Raw genomic sequence first — 6,476 nt, 5'->3', positions numbered from 1 at the left:
GGTGCTCTGGGCGGATTTCTACACAGACGCAACCTCTGTGGGCAAAAGCCAGGATGAGGTCTGTGTGGACGTAAAGCCCAGCCTTCGATCTGCGTCCTGATGCAACCACAGCCCTGCAGCGTTCTGATACTGTGCTGTGAGGTCTGGCTAAGCTGGCAGAACAAGGACGTCTTGCCACCTTCTCCTCTAAAGAATCATCCCCTCAAACAAACAAACGACAACGCCAGCAAATAAATGAAAGCAGAATGCCCAGCAGAAACACACTCCATCTTTCATGAAGTGAGCAGACAGCCATCACCCAACACTGCAAAGGATGGAAAATGGATGGGAGAAAACTCAGAGACCTTTGCTGCTACATGTCCGCCTGCCAGGTGGAACCACAGAATAGCTCAGCGGACACCACACAAGGTGGGGTCGAGTCTCTTAGGGAACACCTGCCCGCCGCCCCCACAACAAGTCTGTGCCTCCCTCCCCCATGCTTTTGGAGGAGGAGGATGACCCAGCTGAGGGCCTCACGTACGCACTGAGCATTAGAAAGTTCCCTCCTATTATAACCAAAGTGTATTTTCTTGTACCTTTTATTCGCTGATGAAGGTTAGAAAATGCAAACATGTCTACTGAGGGCGGCCAGGATAAGCAGTCCCTCCCACCCCCCGGCGCTGGTGGGATGGCGAAGTCACCCCAGGACTGCAGCTGCCCCTGCCTCCCTGACACTCAGGTGCCACCAGAGCTGGTGCACAGCGTGACTGACTGCAGCAGCATTGGTTTCCATTCCTCGCGTCCTCGGGGTCCCTTCCTCTAGAGTGGGCTGTGCGAGGCTCATTCAGCGTGAAGCTCTCTTATCCACCATTTAGCAAATGCCTGTGGAGTCTTTCAAGCACTTTCTATCATAATAAAAATGTTTTAACTTATAACCTCAGAAAGAGATAGGCATGGGAGTCTTTATAAAGCACAGAAATCCAGATGAGCATAATTTGAAAGTAATTTGAATTGTAATGAGTATTTTTAATGTAAACAGGCAGGAAGAAAAACTTGCTGGGTTCTGATGTAGTACACCCCCCAGATGTGTCTTTTGATGGAAATATTAGTGTCAAGGGAATTCAAGATGGTCCAGTGGCATGAGCGGGAGAGACTGGGTGTTTTCTGTGGCTACAAGTTGGGGGTTTCCACGGGAAAAGAAAGGCAACCAGTGTGCTGTTGTGGTCAGGGTCCCTGCAGGTCTAGCCCCTGAAGGGGAACCAGGGACAAGGTGTGGCCAGCTGAGAACAGGCAGAGGTTGTTACAGGCCGCACAGAAAGAAGAGTCGGAAGGGTTCTGAGAGACAAGGAGACATCGATAGCCCACACATCAGGCGTCTGACACCACCATCCTCCTAACATCTGCGCTCTCGTCTACCCAGGGGATTAGTGCCATTTGTCCCGTCCTCTGCACTCATACGCACTCACTTGAAAGGCACTTTGTATCAGAGCCATTGATGGAAGACCACAGTTATTCGCCTTGAATGAAACGAAAACAAGATATCAATGCTAGCTAAATACCTGTGCTCGCCTACAACTTGGAGCTGTAGGTCTGTTCCCTTTTGGTTGGAAAAGATGAGCAGAACGTGAGAACCTGTTAAAGATGTCCAGGCATCACACTTAGTCTTTGAACTGATATCATCAGAAGGAGAGCGAGCAATAATGCGTCAAAGCGTGGCCGTCTCTCAACGTGGTGCCCACTCTCACTGCCTGGGTTGTCCAGGTGCTGCCTCAAACCTTTCGAACCTTTTCAACTGCCCGGGCCTGTTGCTACGTACCCACGTTGATGGAGCCCGGGCTCCTTCTTAAGAGACGGGAATGCTGTAGTGCTGGTGCCAGGCCCAACTGCTCCATGCTGTCAGTGGGTGTAAGCGGGGCCGGCGGGAGTGGTGGCAGCAGGAACAGGGCTGCCGGTAGACAGGGGACAGGGGGCCAAGGCAGGAGGGGCCAGGGGGGGGGGGGGGGGGGGGGGCGGGAGCCCTCCTGCGGCCCAGCAGCCTGATCCCCGCCCACACTTCCCTTGCTGACCATCATGGTGTGTGCCACGCGCCCACCAGCTCTGAAACACCTGCTGCGGGATCCAGGTTAGATCAGGGCAGGCGTTTAACTCTCCTGGAAGAAGGCACCATGAGGTGGCCTCTGTGGCTTCCGTGCACAGGCCACAGGCCAGGCGCCTGTAGTGCCGGGCCGGGGCCCATCTCTAACGCAAGCACACGCAGGTCAAAGCACAGTCCTTCCTGGCTCAGAGTTTGGCTTCTAGAATGGCAGCTGATTCCTCCAAACAAAACACTGAAAATCCATGATTTCCTGAAATAATCGCCAACCCTCAAAAAAGACAGGCTTACCCCAAACTTGTGCGTATTTGCGTGTGCTCACTGGGTGTCCTGGTGCAATTCCCCCGCACTCCTTCCTGAGCAGCTGTCTCTGCAGGGAGCACCACGTATGGAGCCCATAACTTTGTGTTGTTGATCACTTAGGCATTTTATTTTATTTTATTTTTAAATGCTTTTATTGATTTTAGAGAGAGAGGGAAGGAGAGGAAGAGAGAGATAGATACATCAATTATGAGAGAGAATCATTGATTGGCTGCATCCTGCACGCCCCCGATGGGGATCATGCCCTGACTGGGAATCGAACCTGCAACCTCTTAGTGCATGGATGACACCCAATTGAGCCACTCTGGCCAGGGTCACCCCTGCATTGTAAATCATGCCTATGCTTAAGCAGAAACTGAATTTCCCACTTTCCTGGCAGGCCCATGGAAAGCTGAGAAGCGTTCTTAGTTCTACTCTGGAGTTCACAGTCCTGTCTACCCTGAGCCAATGAGTAGATGTCCTGGCTGTGTCAGTTCTCCATTTGGACGTCATCAGTGGGTGGCTGGCATTCCCTCCCAGCCCTGGGACTGCGCACTTCATTCTCTTTCTGTCACAGGTTTTGCTGTCAGATTGAACAGCACCTACTTTGAAAGGACTTCAAATCCAGGTGCAACTGAATCTAGGTGATCATCAATTGCCAGCCAGCCAATCAGTGAGTCGCCATTGAGCACCTGCTGAGAGCTAAGCCCGGTGCAGGTCTCTCCTGCAAGAGTGGAGGGCCCTGCCTTCAGGAGTCTCCAAGGCTTGTCAGGAAGTCAAGGCACGTGTTTTAAGAGGCCTGTCCAATGCAGGACAAATATTAACAAAGGTGATGCTGCAAGACATCTGTTCCTTTACTAACAAACTCACTTTTCATTAGCTGCTCACTTGTGCTGTTAACTCAAAAATTCTTCTTTATATACATTTTTCTGTACCAAATACCGTGGTGATTTGGGGCCACATGGGGATACACAGCCCATGGCCTTGGCCCTCCAGGAGCTCACATTCTTTGGGAGGGATGGCTCTTGGGAGAGAACAGGGAGGAGATGGGCCTGAGAGTGACCCACTCACTGGAGCTGGGAATGCAGAGCCTTTAGCTAGCGACTCTGGGGGCTGGTGCTCTGAGCAATGGTTCTATCACACTCTCGTGCAAAAGACCTATTTTCCACGGTGCATTTCTTTCCTGTGGCTGCTGCAACAAACTGCCACAAGCCTGGTGACTTCAAACAACCGACATTTGTTCTCTCACAATTTTGGAGGCCAGAGTTCCAAAGGCAGCATCACGACACCCAAATCAAGGTAGGTAGGACCACGCTTCCTGAAGAAGCTCGGGGGGGGAGGGGGGGGTCCAGCCTGGACTCTTCAGCTCCTGCGGCCGCTGGCCTTCTCTGGCTGTGGCTGCATCTCTCCAGGACTCAGTGCTGGGATCTTCAGCTCTCCCTCTGCCTCCCTCCTGTAAGTCACTTTGACTGCACGTGGGGCTCACCACGATAAGACAGTCTCATCTCATCTCAAGATCCTTAATTTAATCACCTCTGCAATGTCCCCTTTTCCATATGAGTGACACTCACAGTTCCAGGGGTCAGAACCTGCTGTGGTCCCCATGTGTGTGTGCCCTATGTTGAAATCCTATGTTGAAATCCTAAAACCATCCAAGATGATGGTATTGGGAGGCAGGGCCCTGGGGAAGTGCTTCCGTCATGAGGAGGGAATCCCGAGGCATGGGGTCAGTACCTCGTGACAGGCATCTTCCATCATGAGAGGACACCGCGAGAAGATGACGCCAGGAAGCAGACGAAGGGTGTCACCAGAACCCCACCACAGGGGCACTGTGATCATGGACTTCCAGCCTCCAGAACCAGGAGAAATAAATGTCTTTTGTTCATGAGCCGCCCAGTCTGCGGTTTTGTTACAGCAGCTCCAGTGGATGAAGACAGGACCCGAGGTCATCGGGGCTGCTGTTCTGCCTCGCACACGTGGTTTCCTTGGCCATCAGGCAGGGGCCAGGGGTTTGGATGTGCACAAATGTGTGTCTCTTGTCCCCCCTCTACCACTTTTTAGCCAAATTCCCAGGACATGTATTCCCCTTGGTGAGGAAGAGCTGAGGGTCACAGACCAGGCTGTGGCTCTGTGGCCTCCCTGGGAGACAGCCTGCCCACCCCTCCCACCGAGATTTCTGAGAGCTAGTCACCACCTTAGAGCCCTTGGGCATGACTGCCTGTATTCTGCCAACAGCAAGAAGGTCACAGTCAGTGCATGACGAGGGTCAGCAAGGAGACACAAGGGGATCACGGGGACAAAGAGAGGACAGGGCAGGGTGCATTCCCGCGGGGAGTTAACCTGCAGAACCACAGAAAGCCAGGCAGGGGCAGCCTGAAGCCCTCCCAGTGCCTGACTCTGTGTGAGATGGGACACCTCGCTCATTCGCAGCATTCCCCCATCACCGGGGCATCTCCCTCACCCCCACACTAAGGTGCTTGTGGGGTGAGTCGCAGAGCGCCCTCCAGGTGGCTTCCACAGTCCCTGTTTAGCTCCCTGTTCCTTCACCTCCACACCTGGCCTCGCCTTTAAGCTCCGCTCCCCTGGGTGGGAAAGCCAGGCAAAGGCACTCTTCCACCCCCAAGTCCAGTAAATCATTAAGTGGCAGAGAAAGTTAAGTTCAACACTCGAGAAAATTGAATTTATCTTGGAAGTGTTTTATTCTTCCAAAAGTTCACTTTGGCGAAGTCTAATGTATGGAAAACCATGAAATACTACGGCTGCCGCTGGGCAGTTCTGCTGCGCATTAGCCGCAGGGTCCAAGCCGGCCGGCCCGTCAGCCACTCTCTTTAACTGAAACGCCCATCAATGTCCCTGCTAAATGGGAGTCTTCAGCACATCTCATCTTATCATAATGTCACAAAACCCATAGAATTACAAATCAGGTTTAGGGCAGAAACCATGACAGCCGCATGTGAGTACACACAAAGTCCATTAAGTATCCGTCTTCATTTAGCCGCCCCATTCCAGCCTGCCTCCTGGCGCAGCCCCGCTCCGAGCCGTGCTCAGCTCGCGGGAGCTGAGATCCACTTTAGAGTGGACTGAAATATAAATGACAGTGGGCACCCACACGCGCATAGACAACAGTATAAAATATTTAAATAAAGACGGGGAAGAGCCGAGGGCTGTTGCAAAGCCTCCGGCAGACCCAGCCTGGGGGTGTAGCAGCTTGAGATCCATCACAGATTTCACCTTTAGTGTTATTTTCAGTCCAATACTTTGTGGCACTCAGAAGTGAGTCTTGGTATGCTGTCTCCTCTGCCCTGGCTTCCTCCCCCCAGTGTCTGATCCTTCAGTTTACTGAAACCTAATATGTTTTCAATAAAATTGATTTGTGACGTCGTAATGCTGTTTGCTGCTGTCTCCCACTCCTGAGGTAATGGGAAGAGAACCACTGCATGATTTGGCAAAGTGGGGCGATGGCTCTTGATTGTGGGATAAACTGGTAGGACTCAGAAACCTCCCTGCTCGCCATCTACTCTCCCCTCTGTGCACTGACATGTTGACACCGGGCCTGGGCACAAAGGCCCGCCGTCCTCACCGGAGACGGTCCTCGTCCCAGCCTCGAGGGGGGCGGGGGCGAAGGACACGTGTTACTGTCTGGCTGCTCTCCTGCTCTGATGTCCCACCGGGAAACCTCCTGCAAGTGTGCGCTTCCCTGTGATGTTCCACGAGGGGAAGGCGTGGACGAAGCCCTGTCCTGGGTTCCCTCCGCAGGTTCCCTTGGGAGATGCAGAGTTAAGCAAAACCTCATCCAGCTAAAGCGACCTGCCGTTCAACCAGCCCCTTGTACTTATGCACTTGAAGCCCCTGAGAAGGGGATAGAACCCAGCAGGGCTCAGAGTTCTCATGTGACCTATTAGAGCTCCGACCCCTGATCTAGGGAAGCAGGGAGGCGAGTCAGACTCAGATGGAGGCTCAGAGCAGCTTGGGAGAAATGGATTTTCATCTCATGGCCCAGCACACGTGCCAGGCAGACTCAGGTCCACTCTCTGCGACCTGATTTTCCACATTGAAAGTGGGCCTGCTGCCCTTTCCTCCCATCCTGGAGCCCACCTGGGGGAGC

Source organism: Myotis davidii, unplaced genomic scaffold, assembly GCF_000327345.1.
Source record: "Myotis davidii unplaced genomic scaffold, ASM32734v1 scaffold1745, whole genome shotgun sequence".
NCBI classification, from domain to species: domain Eukaryota; kingdom Metazoa; phylum Chordata; class Mammalia; order Chiroptera; family Vespertilionidae; genus Myotis; species Myotis davidii.
Note: the sequence above shows the minus strand (reverse complement) of the source record.